The sequence below is a fragment of the Lissotriton vulgaris genome, chromosome 4_1 (assembly GCF_964263255.1).
Source record: "Lissotriton vulgaris chromosome 4_1, aLisVul1.2, whole genome shotgun sequence".
Lineage (NCBI taxonomy): Eukaryota > Metazoa > Chordata > Amphibia > Caudata > Salamandridae > Lissotriton > Lissotriton vulgaris.
Genome location: NC_141691.1, coordinates 1212899598 through 1212924075, shown reverse-complemented (window position 1 = coordinate 1212924075; position 24478 = coordinate 1212899598). Strand labels below are relative to the sequence as shown.

At 42.0% G+C, this 24478-nt stretch overlaps 1 non-coding gene across 1 annotated transcript; it reads right to left on the bottom strand.

Moving 5' to 3' along the window:
• Positions 1–1446: 1446 nt before the first annotated feature.
• LOC147723063 (U6 spliceosomal RNA) lies at positions 1447–1553 on the bottom strand. Its single transcript, XR_015295345.1, has one exon. It is a non-coding gene; the product is annotated as a U6 spliceosomal RNA (small nuclear RNA).
• Positions 1554–24478: the final 22925 nt, after the last annotated feature.

The window sequence follows — 24478 nt, the reverse complement described above, 5'->3', positions numbered from 1 at the left end:
GAGGATGTAGTTAGCACGAGAATAGTATTACTATCTCATGGTTTAGCTACATCAAAACCAGAGTGAATCTCCTGGGCCTGGGTATGTATTGATCCAATCCATCCCAAATCAACTCTAACACCAAGCTAATTGTTAAGGAGAAGTTCTGGCCCATATATGATCAATTCATACTACTGTAATGTAAAGACAGACGGACTAATGGATGGGTTTATGGCTTTCAAATCTGTACCAACATTAGAGCCATATATGGACGCTTTTGTACCCACTGCTCGCCTGCACCTTGCTAATCAAATTTAGATTTGGTACTTTGCTGGTGAATACATGTATGCACAAATGAGATCCTAATGGTTCAAGATCGCAGACCAACAGTACAGAGGATGTAGAAGAGTTATTGTTCTTACGCACAACATATGCAAAACCCAGGAGGTCTTGGATCAGGCCGATTTGCATCACTCTGGGTACAGGACACTATAGTGAAGCTTATCCAATATTAAGATTGACTACAGCTGTTCGATGGCATTAAGCCTTGGTTGCTACTTACTAGCTGTCAAGCGCATAAAAAAATACCCAGAAATCCTGCTGTAGCAATCCAAAATGTCCCTTACTGATCTCTGTATGTAGGGCATAGTATGTTTATTTACAAGCCCCTTGCGCCACTTTTGACTAATTTTTCCAATAATAAAAATGACACAAAAGTGACGTAAGGGGCTTGTAAATCTGCCCCTAAATCTTTACAAAATGTCTTAATCTACTCCCCACCTTTAAGGAGAAAAAACCAGAAATCATCCTTGTACTTAGATTTCCTTGTAAATGTTGCGATTTTCCTCTCTGACAACCTCTCTCTGATCTTCCCCTCTGTGGAAAAATTGAGTAACAGATTGTAGCCGCTGAAATTTCCTCTTCCTTGAACTTGGTAATTGGACTTTTTCAATCCTCAGTCAGAGAAACGTTCCCTTTCTTTAGCCCTGTCAAATACTCCACAAAGAAAAGTTTGAGGTTTTTCAAGGTCAGTAAAAGTAGACACACATTTGCCTATTTCCTATACCAAACCATCACCAAAAAGAAGACATTTTTAACCCTAAGTGGACTTCTTTTCAGCAAAATCACCCAACTTGGGACTTTTTCTCACTAAAACTACTTCTCTTCTTTCATTAGTCATTGCCGCATTGGCATTTGCATCTTCAAGAAAACATACAGCCCTCTGACTTCATTCTTGTAAAAGATCTATGTCCACAGACATAAGTCTGTCTTGGCATGTTTGAAAGCACACTCTACTTTCCTAGGATCACAACCCAACTTGAATAAAAAAACTGATCAGATCAGGATCCAAATCTGGAGTAACACAAGTCTTTTTTCTAAGAACAGGCCTTGAACATTCTGAGTGCATCACTTCCCCAGTCTCCCTCTCTATGGGTTTCTTAATAGAAAACTTTTTTTTTCTTTCTTAAAAATATGGGACTTTTCACGAATTTGCGTGTCATACTTGCGTAGGGGCCGTGCTAAACCTCTCTGTATCATTCCAATTTTAGTATATGTGCTGCAGAAGCGAGCACTTCTTAATTCAAAACTTTCTAAACTCTGCCACCTGGGTCAGAGGCCATCAAGTCGTACTCCTAGGACCCCTAATATCTGGTAAAAACATAACCACATCCTGAGGATCTAAAATAATTCCTTTCTCCATATCCAAGGGCACTCTCTAGTCACTATCCAAGTTCCAACTGTTGTCCTCACAAAGATCAAATGCATACTCATCAAATTATGATGAACCATCTTTTCTTTTTTTTCCTTCAGGTCAAGCCTGAATCTCTTTTGTGCTACCAAGGAGACTTTCTTATATGTCGTAATGTTCTGTGGTGCTTAGACCACCTCTCTTCAAAGATGAAAAATCCTCATCATCATATTGCTCGAGAAGTTATCTCTTCATCTTCATCTTTGTTTTCCCATTTGCTTTTAGATACTCTTTAACATCCCTCTCTTTTAGGGACCAAACTTCCTCCTCTACCTTTGTCATACCTTACTATAGAACTCAAACTGAGCACCAAGTACTCCCTTTTTTTGCAGCTATTCCTCAGAGTAGTGAGGTAGAGCAGACCATGTTTTACTAAAGGGGGTAGTATGGAGGAGAAACTTTGAATTCTGCAAATTTCAAAATTAGGGCTCCGGGTTTTCTGTTTTTACTGATTCTTACAGATAAATACAGAAAGACAACAATGTGTTTCCTGCCTGTATTTATATTTAAAAGTGGAAAAATACAGGGCATTAGGCCTCTTGTAGGTGACTCTCCGTGCTGTCTTTCTTGAATTCCAGGCCAACAGCCGAGAAGTTAGACAGCATGGGGAGTAAAAAACTGGATGAGATTTCCTTAAACACAGGCATATGTTAACATATATTTGTAGTATCATGCCAATATTTACTTGTGTGTGTAGTGTTTTATTATATTTGGCTGCTTAATTTGCTAAAATACAGAAGGCAGGAAAGTATTAGCGTGTGTTTTTCAGTTAAACAAATATAGAAATATTCCATTTTATGACTACATTTCTTTTCAAGAGACAAAATAAATATGGAAAAATACCAAAAGAAGGGTCGAAAATAAATTTGGATAAATAGAGAAAGAAATCTTAAGCAATAAATACCTTAAAACGTGAAGCCCTGCGCATAATAAATCAATGTCTGGCCTGTGTTTTGTTTTCAAAAAGAAAAAAAAGTATTTAAATTACATTTACATACAACTAAATGCTAAACATAAAATCACAAATGTACACAATTAAAACTAAGGCTCTCTAGTGGCACTTGAAGCAAAGATCTTTGTAAGAAGCTCTTTCAGTGTTAATCATGTAAAGTTCATTTCTATTCGTTTCAACAGAAAGTTCCCAACGCAAGACCCATTTTCGGTTACATTTGCCAGAATTCACAGTGTATAAAACTGTTTTATTGCATGTGTCCGAGAGCTTACAACATAAAAACACTCCTTACTGTATTTGCCAGATCTTTCATGATGTAAACCCACTTCGGACTTTATTTGTTGGGGGTGACACTTTGCAAAGCCCCTTGGGACTGTTTTACAATGTCTCTATTAGGCATGAACAATATCACTACTGCAAAAGACAGCTAACACAACGGCTGCCTAATCAAACGTACCGCTTTTTATTTTTATTACAGGAGCACTGGCAGGTATCTAAAATTCTACCCAGACCTAAAATACAGCTTAAATGAGAACTAAATGAGAACATAGGAACACCAGCCAGCTGCCTGCATCGCCGCCGGGCCTGAAATAAACAAGAATGGCCTTTGTTTACAGTGCATTGCTCTTTTCATATTTCCACAGGCTGCATGTCAGATTTTACATCACATTTGAGTCATCCTGTCTCTAAAATTCATACAGCTCGAAAATCAAAAATGCATTATTGCTGCTTTAGAGAAGAGGAAATATATTAGGTATGTGGCTGTGATTATGCACAGGGTTGGACGAGACAGAAGATGGGCCCGGAAACCAAAAGAAAAGGGGCCCTGATGAGCAAATCAGCTAACCAAAAAAGTAGGCCACGTTTGCAAATTGGGCAGCCTTCAACGTGTAAAGTCATGCTGTATAGGTATTTTGCATGGTATGGGAGATTGCATGCATTTGTGCTTGCTGCTTGCAATGTTTAGAGTAATGTTAAGGGAATCAACATTAAAAACCAGCCCACCAGGTCCACAAAAAGCCAAAAAACGCACAAATCACTGACTTGTCAGACCTGCCCTTCTGGCACTGCCATATTGCCCTGTACGCCTGTCCAACAGTCCAAATGTTTGTACTGCACTTTGTATGCGATCCATAGAAAACTCAGCCATGTCAGATACCACAGATCAGCGGTGCTGGTGTGCACATCATGTCACACAGTAGAAGCTTCTCACAGCAGGCAGTTCTGCAGGGGGGTGGTAAACAAATGCTGCTTCCCCAGGCAATTAATTATGAGTTAGTCCCAGGACCAAGAGAGGTTCTCTTAGCTAGGCAATGGCCTGAGCCCTCTAAGGTCTCACTTACTTTTTAATGTCTTTGTTGTGGAAATATTTACAATTCTCACCTATATAACATGAGGTCCATTAAGCTTCTTTATTTTGCTATATTATTCAGTGTAGAACAAACAATATTAACCCATTAAGAGCTGCTGTCGGCCATTGGCCGATGGCAACGCTACCTCCCCAGTGCTGCCGTCGGCCATTGGCCGACGGCATTCCACCAACGCTCGCAAACGCCCGTACTGCGGCGGAATTACCGCCGCGCAAAAGGGGTTAAATGCTCCTAAAGAAAATCAAAGGTTCTGTATGCCAACATGTTGACACTCCCTAGATTTATTTCTGAACTTTTGTGTCATTTCATGTCAAAATACACCCAAATCTCTCTTGTGAGTAGCCTTTTAAGTTTTTTTTTATTAATTGTATTTATTTCCAAAGGAAATGGCTGTTAACTACAATGCATCTAAATGTTACTCTTGCTTCTAAGCTGAAGGGCATGCATGCAGGGTGGCAAGATGTCAATTATGTTCCCACCAAATTCTTATTCAACAAGGAGGAGCAAATTATAGGTGTAAACCATTGCCCTCGGCAGTCGAGGGAAAGATTGAGAAAGGATGGAGAGGTGAGCAAGATTTAGGAAATGTGTAGTGATCATGCACTACTGATTGTAGATGGGTTAGTATTTCTCATCGCTGTCAGGCTTCCACTCAACTAGGGCAGCGTCGTAGAAGACTCATAGTTGCCACGGGCGAGCCAAGATCTCTCTCTCCTTCAGTGAATGTGGATTTTTTTGATGGAAGGATCAATTAATGACTATGATGGTTATTTAGAGAGCAGAGCACAATGTGTTTGACAACCAACTCCAGGGGCGTTGGTGTCAATAGTGTAGCTGATGCAGTGGCACGAGAGCAGATCCTAGGGTTGACCGTGGATCACTTGACCCCAATTAGTAGCTGTTATTGAATTTCAAAACAGGGGATGTGTGGTTCCAATTTGAATACTTGCATTACGACCCATGGGGCTGATGCTATGCCACAGACTTGCCACTCTTTACCCGGCAAGCACCTTGGATCTTTCGCAGGACCTTGGGGTGCGGTGAAGTCCCAGCAGCCAAGGACTGCACCATCTGTGATGGGCAAAGACAATACATGTCTGGTTTTCTGAGGCACTGAAGAGGAGCACAGCATACAGTGAGGATGGCTCAAACTGAACAAATTTGGCAATACTAACTTCTTGCTACAGATCAGGCCAACATTAGGGCTGATTTCTTTTTGCACACCGCATCCCGGCATTATGTCTTGAAAAAAGTCTAACAACACAAATGCACTACCTGTGACGTGAAGCCATATATAACAATACAAGATTATGTGTGTACTTCTCTTATGCAAAAAATAGAACAAAAGCATTAAAATCAACCCTGAACCAATACCCCAAAAGAAGTTGTCATTGAGTGAGAAGATAGAATATTTAATTTGTGGTGTTGCAGTTCAAGTAATGCAGTTATTACATTTAGATGTACATTTGAGGCAGGCTTCAATGCCATAAATTGTGCTAGAGGTTGCAAATATGGGAGCTTTTACCCCATTTGTATGACATTACAGCGCATGCTTTTACCATGCATGCCTTTACCATGCACTTTCTTACAACGCATGCATTTACCACGTATCCCTTTACCATGCAGGCAAGAATGCACAAGGTAAGTGAAATTTATAGGAAGTGACCTTTTTGTAAATTTGTGTAAATCCATTCAGTAGTTTTGGAAATATTAAGGAAAATCCAAATTTGTACATACAGGGGCACAGATACTCCGAGGATCTGACAGTCCCCATGCTTAAATCTGATTGGCTGCCAAACACTTGAAACCAGGAAGTGTTGGCAGTCTTCTTGGGACTCAGCTTCAGCCAAGTCGCCCCCAGAACACCTTTAAAAAAAGACAAGGGGGCAGAGTAGGAATACCCTGACCCCATAGGCCTCTTAGGGGTTCCAGAGGTACCCTGCCATGGCAAAAAAAGCATTTTTTGTAAAACAATTTTGGCCAAATCCTTTTTAAAAAAAGAAACATGGGCTCCTGCGCTTCTCTATTATTTAGCCCCTGAGTGTGCCAGGCCCAGGACATGCAGGCATAGATGAAATAATATAGGAGGGGGACCCACGGTGGTCTCGTGGACCCTGATGCCCCGGGGACCACCACCTTCCCGGGGCTATTGCTAACTAAATTGGGGGGCCTCATGGACACCCCCATGTCCTGCGGACTACCACCTCCCTGGGGATATTTTATGTGTATTGGGAGACCTCCGTCCTGGAGCCATAGATGGCTTCCCTCCCCCTTAGTTTTCATCTGCTCTCCTTGATAATGAATTTTGTGTCAGGATTCGTTATGGAATGGGACTTTAGCATGGTGTACATGATAAATGTATCTTGTTGATCCTTATATTGGATCTTGAGCAATTGCTCTTTCTAGTTATCTTATATTTTGCTAGCAGTATTGTTGGCCATTGGCCAATAATAGAGTTAATGATGCGGAGATTGATGGCCCATTCTTGGCATGATTGTGGGGTACCAATGAATTATATCGAGCTATTCTAGGGGTGACTAATGGCAGTGACTGCCAGAAGATAGGCTATATTGCATTTACACAGTGGATGTCTGGAACATATGATAATAGTCGAATGATAGACATCAAAAGTGCAGGAATTCAGCACTAACCATGGTTGCATTTTGCTTTTACTCACCCTCTGTTTACGTTATCTGCAAAATTGGTAACAGTTATTGTATAATCATACATTATTATTTAAAGCATCAGATGTTAAAAAACAAATGCTAGCAATTTGAAAACGAATTTTAGATTGGCACTAGGCCTGAACTATACATTATAAGATGGCCGCCATGTTCACTGTGTATTCACAATATTTGTTGTGCCTTCTTTCGTTTCCATGAAATACATTGCATGTTTACATACAATTGAATGATTTAAAAATGCTAAGGGGTTTCAATTACATTGACTTTCAAAAAAGCGTTGTGCCAAAACGTGTCTGTCAGTGCTGATGACTTGCCAATAAAATTTCTTTATCAATTCTGGACCCGGGAGTGCACTTGTTACTGGCTAGGCGATAGTACATGCTGGAGTGTTCATATATAGGCCCACAAGGAACCGGCGACTGAAGGGATTATGTGTTGGGACGTGCTGCCGAGGCCCATCCAGGGCTTTTGTAGACAGTATCAATCATCCTGTTTCCATCCAAGGAATTATTGGTATGACACAGACTACAAGGCCCAGCGAACATTGCGTTCAAGACCATCTGAGGGCAGTTAATTATTACTAATATGGGCGTGTCGTACAACACAAACTTTTGTCGAGCCTCTGATGAAGAACAATTAGCTCAGAAACCTGTCAGGCTTTTAGTGATCGACACAAGAGCTGTAAATCTTATCAGGAGATGAAACCAAACCTTACCTGAGTGAACACCTCGGTGCGAGCTGCTGGTCGAGTGCGTATTTACCTGTGGGTGTTCAGTCTCTTTCAACAATCCAAAAGACCAGGCGCAGACACCGTTCTCTTCTACACAAATGAATTTTTTTTATCAACAATAATCAGCTATGATGCGTTTTGGCCAAATCATTTCGCCTTGTTCAAATATGCGTGGTGCCATTACAGATTCATTCAAATAGCACCTATGGGACTAACCTCAGTGGAGGAAAGACTATATTTTGTATGATTGCAAGCCATTGTCAAAATTATAATGTTCATTAATTCAACAACACATTTTTGCCTCATTATTAGAACTGGCATCTCTAGTTGGCAGTAATTAGCATTGTGTCCAAGTAGTGACCCTCACTCTAGTCAGCGTATGGGAGTCCCACTGCTAGTATAACCCTTGCCACCCACTTGGTAGCTTTGCATGAGCAGACAGGCTTATCTCAAAGGCACTGTGTAAAGGGTTTGTACCCACACACACAGTAACACATTGAAAACACCACAAAAGGAGTCTACACCAGTTTAGAAAAATAGCCTATAGTTATCTGACTAAAACAAAACCAAAAAAACGAAAATCCAACATACACAATTAAAAACATAATTTTTAAAAGATTAAGCAAGTTTAGTCCATAGAAATCAATGGGTGCATTCTTTTTAGCACAAAGTACCTTAGATGCATCAAAAAATCAAAGATGGTGCAAGGCGCAGGGGAGGTGAGGAGCTAGAAAGGCAAAGCGATGTGTCGATTCTTTACTACACAGGGGAGGTTCCTTAGTGGCAGAGGAAGTGATGCGTCAGTTTCCAGCCACATGGCCTTGGTTCCTTATCCCAGTACAGTGTTGATGAAAAGTTGCTGTCAAGAGACGATGCGTCAAACATCCAGACTCATTGCTTCAATACTTCAGCAGCGATGCAGGCACTGCTCCAATTTTACAGCCCCAAGGCAGGAGTTGATTCTTCAGCAGTGAGCAGGTGCTGCATTTGAGTCAAAGTAGGTGCCACGGACGTCGGTGACACAGTGCTCGGGACTCACACTGTGGTGATTTTTCTGTCACACTTTGACAGCAAGCTGGGGCCTGCAGTGAAAGTTGTGGTCGATGCTTCCATCAGGAACCACGCTTAGGTGCAGGCGGGGCGATGTGTTTATCTTTTGCAAGGATGCGTGGAGAAAAAGGTGGGAGTCAGTGCATGGGTTTTCTCCTTAAGATCACCATGTCATACTTCCAAGGGCCCAGGAACTGTATTTTGCAAAACTTGGCAAGTCAGTACTTTTAGGAGTATGTGGTAAATATATTTTACCGTATACGAGTTTGCCATATAATTTCAGACAGGTAAAAGAATAGCTCAATCAAATGAGAGGCAGAGTCCGTGGTGTCTGAGTCATAAGGGCTTTAATCAAAATGGCTCGAGCCATGGAAATCAATTCCATCAATACAAGGGTTCGGGGGTATGCAATGATGGCAGAAAGATGTCAACGTTTTATTCACAGTCCATGGCATATATAGTAAAATGACACAATGGCAGTGAATACAGTAGGCGTGACAAGTGAAATGTATATGATAAGAACACATGTGCGTAGCAAAAAGGCGTGAACAAGGGCGTGCACAGAGGCGTGTACTGGAAACGTCACAGAAAAGTGTCATAAGTGGGTGGGTGCGTAGAGAATTCTGCAGAGTCAGCTGAAACCTGGGGCCTGAATGCGCGCGCAGTCTGTATGACGTGTGATTGACGTGCATCTGGAGGAAGCTAAGGGTCTGACTTTTAGCACTAGTAGAAGAGACAGAAGTCTGGCATGTCAGATCGACCTGTTCCTATAACATATCTGATATCTTGTATTTGGAGTATGTTTAATCTGAAGTAAAAGGTCTCTCGGGCAGAGGCTATTCTATACTGAATGCATATGTGTCTAAGTGCAATGCACGGAGCCATGGGCCTACCATGGTAACGGGAGCAATGAATTTCATAAGGGAGACAGGAAGGCTTGGCCCTTTGCTCTGCAGCCGGGGATATGTTTACCTATTTCACTAGACAGGAATGTGTTTTCGAGGAGGCTGAGCTGGCTACGCTGATAACTTGAAGGCAAAATACTGTTTTTGGCAGGCAGGCCAGGCCGAGCCGGGCACCGCTCGCTTGGCAGGAAGTAAGGCAGAGGTCAGGGATGCATCTTCACGCTGCAGCTTTCAGAGGCAGAGACAGAAGTGGCTCGAAGGCAGAAATCAGGGCCTAGCTCGACAGGGCCAGGAAAAACGTGAAAGTGCACCATGTAAAGACGGTGGCAAGGCATACTTAGGAACTGAATTATCGATCCATTCATGGTGGATCTGATAGAGGACATGTTAACGATGACGCAAATGTATTTGCGTCATCAGATTCGATTGTGGAGGGAAGTTACATGCACTTTAAACTCGTACATGGAGTCGATGGGGTACACGTTAGGGGACATAACTGACCATAAAAATTTCAATTACGTCATTCCCTCCTTTTCCCCTACGGACCCATTAAGATATATCAATTTTCATGAGACCATCTATCTGTTCATATAACATCATCTGTTCTTCTTTCTTTATTCGGGAATGGGAACGTGAACTTGGATGGGGAACACAAGCTGTGGCGCACAAGCCGCAAATCGCTGGCCCACATTGTAAACATAGACAACAACTGAATACTATGGTCAATATGATTCCTAGGAATGACAGTAGCTTCCATCCCCAGGCCGATACTACACTCCAGAGCCAACCGGACCAAGTCCAGGAGCCTGGATTCTGGTGTATCAGATGAGCAATCTCGTGAAGTCTGGTGATAGCTTTATAGACTGATGGCGCGTTATTAGGAATAAACACGCAACAACTGGATCCGATGACTCTACAAGCTCCGCCCCTATCGGCCAGGATGACGTCAAGGACAAGGCGGTTCTGAAGAACGACAAGTCTCATAGCAGACTGCTCCTCTGTTAAGTTGCCCAAAGCAGAAGTAGTCTCATTCACTACCGCTTCGAGTATTCTGGTCAATTTGCGTATCAGTTTACTATTGGAGACAGTGCCTAGATAGGGAAAGAATCCTTTATTGAAATCTGTATATTGTTCCCATGCAGTTTCAGTCTGATCGACTATTGGGAGGTCTCTCTTGTGTCTAACAATATTGAGGCGGGAATTCCTGTGATAGTCAGATGGGGCTAGGAATACTGGTGGCAATAGGAATGCAATGAAACAGGTACCATCCCAGTCTAGAGGTAAACGGACATAAGCTGTCTGACCACATATAAAATAGGAATGTCGGGAAGCTTTGAATGTAGACTTGCCTTTATCACTGAATTCGACCACAGTAGTACAGTCACTGTGACCTAGATGTACTGAACCATTCTTTCTGACACATAATACACCTTTTGCTGGTAAAACTGATATGGATGGCAAGTCGGGACTGGTCTCTGACTGAACATTTAGAATCATGAGGTTAAGTGTAAAATTGCCTAATCCATACACTTCATTTTCTAGGTCGGTCCCTGTCATTTGTGGAAGACCCTCCTCGTTTGGGAAACATGCTTTGTTCATGACGGTATTCAGATTTCCCCATATCCAATTGCCTTGGGAAACTCTGGATTTAGTGTCTAAAGAGGATATTAAACTGAACCATGCACCACAGGAACCATTATGTGTAAACGGGTAAGGAAAGAGGGGCAGAGCTCATTTGTAATTCTGATAGGGAGGGAGTCGGCCACATATCCAACAATTAGTAGCATTGTTGATATGGTGTGAATGGTGTAACATACGAATGAATGTATTGTTGCGCAGCGCAAGTCGATAAGACAATTCGTGTGGAGGCAGAGCACTAAACGTGTGCTCGGCAGTGTCATTAGAAAAAGAATGTGCAAGAGGGAAATACATGTATAACATCCAACTCATAACAATAATCGTAAGACTCAGAAAAAGCATAATAAGTAGTGTACAGATGCATCTGCTTCGGAGATTTTTACAATATTTCTGTTTCTTGGTCTCCTGTCTTTCTCTCTCTCTATTTGGGTCTAACTTGTACATGTCAGAAACTGCCTAACCGCTTCACCCAGGAGGGGACTTAAACAATTAAACTGTCTGACTTACTAGACCTTAATTTCATTCGATACTCCTGTTGAGGAGTTTTCTCTAAAAGGGGGAGTTTAGTATCAGTCTCTGGAATGCGAAAGTCTTGGGAATCAGTTTTTGGCGGAAGTCCATAAAAACGTTTCACGTGACTGGAGTGGACCCAGCCTTTTCTCCCCTCTAATTTTACTGCAGTCCTGGTGGTTAACAAAACGATCTTCGGCTCCTTCCAGCGGGGCTCCAGAGGGCTTGACCGATCGAAATTCCGGACTACAACGATATCCCCCCGGACCAGTTCATGTGGTTTCACCTCGGTGTTATCTGGGAAGGCTGCCGCAACCTGTGAACGACATGATAGTAGTGCAGACATCAAGGAGGCAAGGTAATCTGTCAGCATAGTACAGTCAACATTGGTTATTTTGCGTGGCATAGGCGTCCCCCACATATTAGGTGGTCTACCGAAGACCACCTCATACGGGGATAGCCCTGTCCTAGAATGAGCTACCATTCGCATATAGAAAAGGGCAACTGGCAAAGCTACTATCCAATCTACTCCTTTCTCTTTACACACTTTGGCAAGGCGAGTTTTCAGAGTCTGATTGTGTCGCTCCACGAGACCTGCTGCCTCGGGATGTCGGACACAGTGAAACTTCCACTGATACCCCAATAGAAGTGAAACCTGCTTCATGAGTTCAGACGAGAATGGCTGACCGTTATCTGAATACACGACACGGGGCAAACCGTACCGTGGGAAGAACTCACGTACCAACTGCTTGGCAGTGGTCGGGGCAGTGTAATCTGGGACGGGATATGCTTCTGTCCATCGGGATAGGGCACATACAACTACGAGGACATACTTGAATTCTCGGCATCTTTCCATCTGGATATAATCCATCTGGAGGACTTCAAACGGATGGTCGGGAGGATGAAATCCACCTCGCTCTACGGGAATGCCTTTGCCTGGATTGAACTGACAACAGATCATGCAGGTACGCACTTTCTGTTTTGCTGCTGCTCGTAAATGCTTGTTGAACCAAAGGTTCTGTAAACTGTCTAACATGGCTTTTTCTCCTAAATGTGCTGGACTATGTGCTGTGTTGATGATAACCTGAACCATAGAGTCGGGGAGAAACCATGTGGTCTTTCCCTTCGTCATCCATCCTTGTTCTGTCTGGACCCCTCCTTGTTCAGTCCATTTCTTTATTTCATCTGGAGTAGCATGTGTCTGTATGTCGATGACATCTTGTGTAGGATCTCTAACTGTCATGCAATGTGTCAGTGAGGATACGTCAGTCTTTGTCATGTCAGTCGTTTGAGCATGAGTCAGTGCGGTATGTTTCGCTATTCGATCTGCAAAGTCGTTGCCCTGGGAAATAGTGTCTGTGACTTTTGTATGTGCTTTGCACTTCATGATGGCTATGACTGTAGGCAAATGTATTGCTTCCAACAGAGCTTGAATGAGGGGGCCATGCTGAATCTTGGCTCCGTGAGAGGTCAAGAAACCTCTTTCTTGCCAGAGGACACCGAAGTCGTGAACGACTCCAAATGCATACCGTGAATCTGTGTATATGTTTACTTTCAGGTTCTTGGCTCATATACAGGCTTGAGTCAGAGCAATGAGCTCTGCTGCTTGAGCTGACAGGGTGTCAATGCGATGTGTTTCTACAACTTCAGTTTCAGTGGTCACTGCATATGCGGCCACTAATTCTCCTGTGCTTGTTCTCATACATGAGCCATCCACATAAAGTGTCAGGTCTGGATTGGGTAATGCAACATCTGTCAAGTCTTGTCTGGGCTTCGTAATTGTGTCAACGACATCCACGCAGTCATGTGGAGTAGGATCTGTTGTGCTCAATGGTAAAAGTGTAGCAGGATTTAGTGTATTGCAGCGTCTGATTTCTATGTGTGGTTGGAATAATGTCAATTCATAACCTGTCAGTCGTGCTATAGTCAGGTGTTGGGTCTGTGTTCTGTTTAGGAGAACTTCCACAGAGTGTGGAACCTGTACTGTCAATTGATGTCCTAATACAATGGAGTCACTTTGTCTGATTGCTAGAGCTGTCGCTGCAACTGATTTTAAGCACGCAGGCAAGGCCTGGGCTACTGGATCCAATGTACTCGAAAAATAAGCACACGGTCTGTGTTTGTCTGCTTGAAGCTGAGTGAGAACCGACAACGCTGTGCCATCGCGTTCTGTGACAAAAAGTGTAAAAGGTTTGCTGTAACAAGGTGTTGCTAAAACTGGTGCTTGACATAAGGCTTTCTTTAATTCGTCAAAAGCTTGTGTATGTTCCTGAGTCCATGGGAGGACAGTCGAAGACGCTGCCTCCTGTGTTGTCAACTGTATAAGTGGTTTAGCTAGAAATGCATATTGAGGAATCCATTGTCTGCAATAAGAAGTGAGTCCAATAAAGGCTCGTACTTCTTTCTGTGTCTTGGGTTGCGGTAATTGTGCAATTAACTGAATGTGATCAGGTGTGAGCTGCCTACCCCACTTGGACAGCAAGTGCCCAAGGTACACCACTTGCTGGGCACAGAATTGTAGCTTCGAAGGAGACACCTTGTGTCCCTTGTCCGCCAGGAAATGCAAGACTGTCAGTGATGCCTGTTCACATTCTGGTTCACTACGGGCGGTGATCAATAGATCATCGACGTATTGGAGTAGGGCAGTGTTAGCAGGCATTTGAATACTGTCAAGTTGTCGTTTTAATGCTTGGCTGTAGATGCTGGGGCTTTCTGTGAATCCTTGAGGGGCGCGTGCAAATTTGAAGCTTCGGCCATTTAAACAGAATCCGAAAAGGTACTGGCTTTCCGGATCAATGGGGACACTAAAGAAGGCGTTCTTGAGATCGATTACAGTAAAGAACGTCGCTTCGGAATCAATAGCTGTCAATAGTGACGAAATATCTGGGACCACTGGATACTGTGGTACAATGCATTTATTTAACTCTCGTAAATCGATCACTAATCGATAGACTGGAGGTGCATTCGGATCAGTGCGTTTAAGAATTGGAATAATAGGGGAATTACAAACATTGGAGTCGGTTTCTACAACCACTCCTTGTGCAATGAGCTCGTCAATGATTTTCAGTAAAGCCACTACAGCATCAGGTGGTAACTTGTATTGTCGGATTCGTGGTAGTACAACTCCTGGCTTGAGTGTGACACGGTATGGAGTAATGTGCATACAACCTACATCAGTGGGGCCTTGTGCCCATAAATGTGCAGGAACGTTCTGTAACCTGGGATCAAAGTCTCTCAATACATAATGTCCCTTAAAATCACGAAGGAACAACCTTACTCCTTCCGGAGAACAACAAATTACAGCTCCTAGAGCTTTCAGGGTTTTAATACCAAGCAAGTTTTCTGGACATGATTTCGTGAGCAATAAATCTGTAGTACGTGATAATGGACCAACTGCAAGGGGAACTGGTTTTGATACTTCATTAACAATAGGCTTTCCTGAAAATCCAAGGGAAACATTCTGTGAGCCTGAGAGGGGTGCCCCTGGAACCTCGTCATGACTGATGGTAGTTCTGCTTGCCCCTGTGTCAATCAAAAATTTTCTATCCTTTCCTAATACCTGACTATGTACATAAGGACCCTCTTGATCTACAGGAACCTCAATAAGAGGCAAGCCAACCTCCCTCTCTAGGCTGTTTCATGTGTACTGCTGATAATCGGGGTAGTCCGATTGTGCATACTGGTACATCTGCTGGGTAACATGTTGTGTTGCGGCAATGGGCTGAGGCTGTGGTACCGCTACGGTCTGTTGTGGAATCTGCATAGGCTGTATATTATGTGGAACGTGCTGCTGGACCTGGTCCTGTCTAGGTGGACGCGGTCTCTCTTTAGTTTTACCTGTGGCTATATTGTGTTTCAAAACTGCACACTCGTTTACATAGTGACCTGGCTGTTTACAATAGTTGCATGTCCCTTTAACTGGAGCTGCTGAATTGTTGGACTGTGTCGTACCCCTTTTATGACCATCAGCTGGAACTGACTGAGCAACTAGCACTTTCATTTTCGTGTCTTTCATTCGTCTCTGTTCGTGATCATGTTCCTCCCTAATTCTGTTCTGGTGATACTGTAACATTTGTAACATTTGGGAAGGCGTATTTGCTTGCCATGTGCTCTCGACTTTCAGTACACGGTTCTTAACCTGGGGCAATGAATTCTCGACTAATTTGGTTACAAAAAGGTGTGGGTATGACTCTCTACTTGTTTTCAGGCCACTATTAATAATAAAACATTTCTCGAATCGGGAATAAAAATCACTAGTGTCTTCATCGTGTTTCTGTTTGCAGGCTGAGATTGCGTCCCTGTCCTCCTTTTTAGTTGTCAATAATCGTGGCAAAACCTGTACTAATAATCCTGGTAATGCTTTAGTTTTGTCCCCAAGACCTAAACCTGGGGTTCGAGTCGTTTCTTCGTTTTCTAATTCAGCCCAATTAATCTTTTTATCTCCCACCTCCCATTCTTTTTCTTTGAGTTTCTCGTAAATACCGGCAGGCAATAATACTTTCAATATTTTCATAATGTCGGGATAGGTGTAATCTCCCATGAGTAACATGTCTTTTATTTCACGGTGAAACCCTGCTGGGTCTTTATCATGACTTGCCACTATTTTCTTCATTTCCAATAATTCCATTTTAGTTATGGGCGTGTATACAAACACGCGTTCAAGTGTATTATCTGGTTTCCTGACTGGATGTACTTCTCGTAAAGGGTTCTGTTTGTCTAGGTGATATGGTTGTCTTACTGGGGGTGGAACGGAAACAAGATGTGGGGTCAGGAAAGTTCTATATTTGTGACGCTGTTCTAAAATGATGTCAATTAAGTCGGTACCTAGACCTCTCCATCTTCTCAGGAGTAAGTCTTGTAATAGATTATATAGCGGACCTGGGTCAGATTGCTGGTTTTCATACTGTATTATAAGATGTTGTGTCATGTATATACCAGCTAGTCGCTGTTCTTCTGGAGTAAGACTTAAAAATGTTTGCACTACTGAATCGTCTTTATATATACTGTCATCCCCGGCCCATTGGACTGCGGACCGGGCTAGTTCCTGATCACGTAAGGTATTGAGTTCATGATAACCTACTCTTTCTTTCAGGATTTTATCAGTAATTTGGAAGATATGTTCAAGGGAACATCGCTCTGGTATCGGACAAAGGTAGCGTTTCTTGTTTTCTAAACGAATGGGTCTGTCGAAGGGACTATCAAGAGGATACTGTCTAGGGAGTTTCTCTCTACCTACGTACGCCAGCAGGTCTCGTGTCTCTGCTGCATTCTCTGGTTCTTCCTCCTCTGAGGATTCTTTATCGTCTGACTCGAGAGGCCTTTCAGCCTCCCGTCGGGCATGTATGGCTTCTATTACTTCACGGATCTTTCTGGTCATGGCCTCTATACATTTCTCTTTATCATGTTTACAATCTGCAATATTCTGACTCCATTTTGACAATCCCTCCATCTCTTCTTGCGGAAAACCTGGCTGGTCTTGTTCCCTTATCAAACAATTAATCAGAAATCGCAATATTAAAGCTTGTGTCTCAACTTTCTGATGTGCCATGGCTTCACGAACACAACCTGGTCTTTCTCCTGTTCTAATAAAATGATATATGTTGTCTAGATGCTCTGGCATTTCTGGAAATAACATCAAGTAATCTGTAACACGTCTTAAACGTAATGATGCTAATAACATGGGTCCTGCCTTGCCAGGTACTGTATCATATCTACAATCTGTAAGTAACTGTTTACGTTTTTCGGCTGGGCTTGCTTTCGGTGTACGCTGCATTGCTAATTCTCTCATTGTCACTCGATGTAATTGTGCTGGGGTGTGATAACCTCCTGTAGCACCTCCTGAGGCGGAAGCATGAGCATAACCTGACTGTAGGGCCGGTATTTGTAACGGGAGTGAGCCCTGGGTTGCATCTGTCGAGAAAGGATTACCAGGGGGAACAGTAGGGGAAGTAACAACAGGTGCGGGAATCTGGTGACGTGGAGGGGTCGTGGTTTGATCAGCAGGAATCTGCTGTGGCAGGTTATTATTAGCAGGCGGAGGCAGATTATTGTTAGCAGGTGGTACGGGGACATTGGTATATGCAGGAGCTACATCGTCTAAATAGGAAGAAAGGAAAATGTCTGCTGCGGTCTTTTTATGACGTAATTTAGTCGGGACCAATGGAGGTGGCAGATCGTTCGGTATTTCCGGGGTCGCCTTGGGCAGGCCCTCGGCCAGAACTGGATACAGTCCTGTTATAAGGGCATTACTCTGTCTGTCGTGTTGTTCCATTCTGACTCGCTGTCCTTCGTCTAGTAGTTCTTTCTCTCTAGCTTTTTCGGAATCCTCTCTGCTTTTCTCTGCTTTTCTGAGTGCTTTCTCTGTCCGTCTATGTGATTCTTTACGCCATAATTCTATGGCATCTTTCTGTGACTGTCTGGCTTTCTTTTTCCATAACGCTTCCTCTACTCTCATGATGCACTCGGCATCCCATGTCCCTGTAACGGGCCATCTCAGATTCTCTTCCAAGTCTTTGGTATAGTCCACCCATAAGTCTAAGTATAGTATCCCACCGAAACGCGTAGACCTGGCGTTAGGAAACTTTTAAGATCTTTTGTTATTTCCAAACTTAGAGATTGTTTTAGAATTTGTAAGCGTGTGAAACTGTATGAATGTGATGTATGTGAGGTAGTTGTTATGTGTGTTAGGGGTATAGTTGGTCTTGTCGTATCTTTACACTTTGCACTTTTCAGAACAAACAAATACATGATTTGATTGCATAGATGATGATAACTGATGTTACATTGTATAAAGTATTTGGATTGTAACAAATGTTAATGATCTGATGAATTACACTTATATAATCAAAAAAAAGGATTCTGTAAAACGTTAAAAAAAAGACAAATAAAATAATTGTTTTAAATAATTTTGATAAAATTGAAAAAAAGAAATAAAAGAGATTCAAATGAAAAATATGAGACTGTTATTCCTATACTAAATGTGAACTTTGATGGTTAAATTGTGAGAGCGAAGCCTGAAAAGAAATTATGATCTGACCATGGGGGAATTTTGATAAATTGTGATATACAGTGTATTCCTCTCTCTTCCCCGGTCACCAAAATATATATAGAGGGGGTCCCGACATTTACACTATTGTGTTCACGGTTTTTGAACTGTGGGATATAGAACTATAACTAAGATTGGAACTCTGTTCCATCCTAGTTTGTTCAACATTACTGAGAGACACTGTTGCACCGTGCATGGTGGCACCATTGAGATATAGACTGTTAAGTAGCAACTGATGCAGACCTGTTGAAAACTTAAACGTAATAGTGACTAGGAGATCCTGTACCAATATGGACAAACTGGAAACATTTGGATTCTCGGACGAAGAATTCCGCTCCCTATTGGGACTAGTAACCAACGAAAATAACCCTGTAGGTACAACATTAGGAGACAACAGTGAATGGCAAAACCTTCTAAATCTAAAAAAGAAAATGAAACGTATAGAATCACATGCATTCTATATGCTTGCATACTTGAAAGAGGGAGTTATCCCATCAGGCCTTAGGGTCCGCAATGCCCCAGCCCTATTCATCGAAGTTCGTAAATTCCTGGAGCGGTGGTCCCTGATTTCAAACCGCTGCTCCAGAGATTGGATGATGTTAATCATCGAGACTGTAAAAGATCTCTTAACATCACTTAGCAAAGAAATTGAGGAACTGGAAGGTAAGCTAAAAACATCAAACGCAGTTGAAGATGCAAGAAATAAACTTGAAAAGATTCAGTCAGAGATGAAGGATTTTGACACTTATCTAACTAATAAGAAAACTGAAAAATTAAAAAAGGATGTTCGCTGGTTTACAAAGGAAAAGATCTATCCATATTTAAACCCCAATTACTATCAAGGGGGGCACCAAGCCAGTCATAATCCAAATTATGACAACACCTACAAGAGAAACTATACTAATTTCTCAGATACGGGCTCCTCTGACTCAGATCCAGATTATTATCTGGACTCAGGGAGAGGACGTTACAACTCCAGACCTCCGTACAGAGGCAGACGGGGTTACCAGAACACTCAGTCTCGGGGTTTTTTATCGAGAGGCAACTACAGGGGGAGGAACGTACATTGGCAGCAGGACACAGGAGATCACCAAACGATGAGCCCTCAACCTCAACAAAGATATGTGAAGACGAGGAACCAGCAATATTGGTGGTAAACTCAGGAGAAAATAAAAACAGTGACAGAGTAGGAGATATTATGCCAATTTATAATCTATCGTCCTCTGATTTAAACAAAGAAGAGCTTTCTGTCCTAAGTCGTGGCCTATCATTTGTCCCCTGTGCCCCACTCAATAAATTTAAACTTCACGAAGACCTATTTGCGTTCTTCAGGAAAGTTAGGCTGAAAAAGTATTTTGAAGGCAGAACTAGAGAAGATGAGAATCTCAATCTATCAGGGTGTAAACCACCTTCCAGTTTTACACCAACTTTAGATACAATAGGACCGGAGGTCCAGATCTTTGAGCGAATGGTTCTAAAAGATATCACTCGCCTTCTCACAGGAGCAAATAAACCTAACTTTAACCTCACAAAACAGGAAAACTTGGCTCTCAACAACATCGAAAAAAATAATGCCTTGATTATAAAACCATGTGATAAAGGTGGGGGGATCACAGTCTTTGATAAGAATGTTTATGATACAAAGATGCAGGAAATGCTGAGTGTAGAAGAACACTACAGGCCGGCCCACCTTAGAGAACTACAACGACTTACTACAACAATAAGAGAATTGACTAATAATGCATTTGAAGAGGGATTCATCTGTGAGGATGAACTCATTTTCTTGAACAAAACCAATCCAGTAACCCCAGCTTTGTACGGTCTGCCAAAGACTCACAAAAGTGAAGTCAACCCCCCAATGAGACCGATTATTTCTACCATAGGTTCGAGCACAGAACCTTTGTCGAAATATATAGATACATTTCTGTGCCCCCTGACTCAGAAATACGAATCATTTGTCCGTGACACGGGTGATATGATTGCGAAGGTAGAGGGCACTGTCTTTGATGCTAGGAGGGACATACTGGTAACGCTTGACATTGAGGCGTTGTATACCAACATACCTCAATGTCAAGCGTTACAATCAGTGTCCTCGCTCTTGCAAAGATACCCCGACAACCGACCGGATAGATTTATCCTACAATGTCTGGAGGTTGTCCTCCTAAATAATTTCTTTGATTATGATGGTGCCCTTTACAAACAAGTGAAGGGCACCAGCATGGGGGCATCTTGTGCGCCGAGTATAGCGAATGCCTATATGGGCGAGTGGGAATTACAGCATGTGTATAATGAAGTCGCCCCCTTCTTTGAGAATGTGCATTTATGGCGACGCTTCATAGATGACATTTTCTTCATATGGCATGGTACAGAAGAACAGTTGCAGGATTATATAGGCTGGTTGAACTCCAGTGACCCTAATTTGAAGTTTACATCCAACTACCACACGGAGAAGGTAGAGTTCCTTGATATCGAGATAAATGGAAAGAGCGGGAAACTAGAAGTAAGTCTATATAGAAAACCCACCGCCAAAAACACTATATTACAGTTTGGCAGTTTCCATCCACACTGCCAAAAGGATTCCATTCCCTTTGGCGAATTCCTTCGGATTCGCAGGAATTGTACTAATTTAACAGAATACCAACGCCATGGAACAGACTTGAAAATCAGACTGCTCAATAGAGGTTACCCACATCGCCTAATTCGACAAGCCTTCAAAAGAGCTAAATATTTTGATCGCGACTCTCTACTTAGCGGTACAAAAAGAAAATCGACAGATCGCATTACTTGTGTTATCAATCATTCCTCTCTAAATTATAAAATCAAAAATATAATTAATAAAAACTGGAGCATATTAGAAACAGAGGAAAGTGATAACTTTAGGACAAAACCCCTAGTAGCCTATAGGAGGAATAAAAATCTAAGAGACCGGCTGGTCCATACTAGGAATAAACAGAAAATAAGGAGTAATCAGAGTTCAATCACAGGACAAAACCCTGTACTAGGTAACCACAGATGTGGATCGTGTCACGCTTGTGAGGCAGCAATTACAACCAAACTGATTACTTATAATAACTTTGAAGTAACTCTGAGATCACTAACAAACTGCAGGAGTAGCAACGTTGTGTATATAATTATGTGCCCTTGTGGCCTTGCCTACATTGGAGAAACAGGCAGGGAGTTTCGCCTCCGATTTAGCGAACACAAATCTGCAGTTAGATTGAAGAAAACATCAGCACCACTAGTACAACATTGTATAGATCTAAATCACAATGAAAGTGATTTGCGGTGGTGTATCCTTGAGAAGGTCCAACTCCGACTAGGTCAGACAATGGAATACACTCGGAGAAGACGCGAGTGTTTTTGGATTTATCATTTTGATAGTGTACGTAAAGGACTGAATGAAAACATCTCATGGCTTGTAACTAAACATACCTAGAACAATGGTTTCTATGGATGTTAGTGTTAAAAGCAGGCAATCCAGTATAAAAATAGAGAGTTCCTAAATAAGTCACCTTGATAATTTTATTGGGTGTTACTAAAATATAAACTAATAACCTAGTTAATCCGGAGTAGCCTAAAAAAATAAAAAGATGAGAAATGTGGAACCACGAGGTCTCCTTATTAGAAGCGTTATAATGTGTGGAAAAGACCATGAGATCCCTCACGGAGTTGTCATGAATATATAGAACACGTTAATACAGACCAATGTATTAATGACCCGACTAAGATGGCGCACACCAAAACACAAGAATATGACAAAGGGAGACTAGGAATCATTCGAGCCCTTCCCAATATGGCGCAGACAAACCTAACCGGAAATTATGTCAATCTCTTCCGGGTCGGCAAAGGGGCGAAAGTGGTAGCAGCGGGAATGTGGGACAGTACTTAAGACCACACCGGCACTGGCGGGCTCGCATGCCGTGTAAGGGGAGAATCGGCAGGAAGAATCCATTGAAGGAAGACCGCATCTCAGAGGAGGTAAGCGCTATGGACGGGCATTTAAAGAAAATACCGGAGTTAGTTAGGACGCGCGGAGGGCTGTTAATTGTTAATTGTAAAACGCTAAGGGAGCTCATACGCCTAAGACGCGAGCGAGCAACACTACGGGTCACACGGGTTGTAGGGAGATATAGCGGAACGCATTTAAAGAAAATACCGGAGTTAGTTAGGACGCGCGGAGGGCTGTTAATTGTTAATTGTAAAACGCTAAGGGAGCTCATACGCCTAAGACGCGAGCGAGCAACACGACGGGTCACACGAGTTGTAGGGAGATATAGCGGAACGCCCTTGTGTGAAACCTAGAGATTTCCCCCTGTTTGCAAAATGAGCAGAGATACATATATGCTAGAAAACGGCCATTATCGAGAGTATCTAAAGGTTAGAAAAGGGAACCTCTGTGATAACAATGGATGTATTTTTCTTTGATGTAGCCATTGCCACAACTCAGTCAGCAAAACGAAGCCATACGTACGAAAGGAGACACATAAGAAGATTCGAAAGGTAGCCCCTGTCCACAAAACACTAAGGTCAGTCAGCCATATCTATTTAAATCATCAGTCTAACCAAAGGGACAATAAAATAATAAAAAAACTGATCAGTTGCTGTTGTCTCCCAGATTGGACAGAAATCAAAATCTAAAAGATATACCAAACCTGCGCCCCCCTTGCCGAAAAAACCGAAAATAAAAACACAAGAAAAGGCCCATTCAAACGCTAAAGACAAGATACTCTGTGGTAAGAATGGTTTTAATTTATGATACTTTCATTTGAAACAACTAAGAAATATATGTACCAATGATAATATTATCTTTAAAACAGGGAGTCCACAAGAACAAACTGTAGTATTAATTAAGCCAGAAGGAAGAGCCATATATAGGACATTTGCAGCGATATTAGTAGTAAGAGCATCAGCTGATAAATGCCATCAATCTATACTTAGAAGGAATTAAAAACAAAACGTGACATTTCCTTTGTTCCGCAGGTGGTATATTGGGATCATGTACATCGACCACTAACGTAAATGTGTGGTAAAGGCCTTGTACGGATTTGATTGGAAGGTAAAATCAAAGAATACAATCCATATATAGACTAGATAATGTTAGGTCCAGAAAAAGTATAAGTAGGTAATATCACTAGGACCGATACCTACGCACAATGAAAGGGACGATTATCGTCAGTGTCCTCTAGAACCTTGAGAGATAAAATACAACATAGGGGACGTGTAAAATTAGTCCACTGTAGATTTTTTTATGTAATAGATAACACAAAATGATTAGGATATAGCTCATGGTGTCGCCAACTTCAGGTGTGAATTGATGTCTCCCATTTAATGTTTCAACTAATTGTATATAGGGTAATGATAAATACTCAAGTAGAGTTACACCCTGGTATAGGGATACAGGTATAGGAATATGATATTATATTTTTTTAAATTACAGATACCCTGCACACAAAGAAGAATGAAAGGATAAAACGATTTCTAAGCTGGTCCTGAGGAAGGTGGTCACATCCCACCGAAACGCGTAGACCTGGCGTTAGGAAACTTTTAAGATCTTTTGTTATTTCCAAACTTAGAGATTGTTTTAGAATTTGTAAGCGTGTGAAACTGTATGAATGTGATGTATGTGAGGTAGTTGTTATGTGTGTTAGGGGTATAGTTGGTCTTGTCGTATCTTTACACTTTGCACTTTTCAGAACAAACAAATACATGATTTGATTGCATAGATGATGATAACTGATGTTACATTGTATAAAGTATTTGGATTGTAACAAATGTTAATGAACTGATGAATTACACTTATATAATCAAAAAAAAGGATTCTGTAAAACGTTAAAAAAAAGACAAATAAAATAATTGTTTTAAATA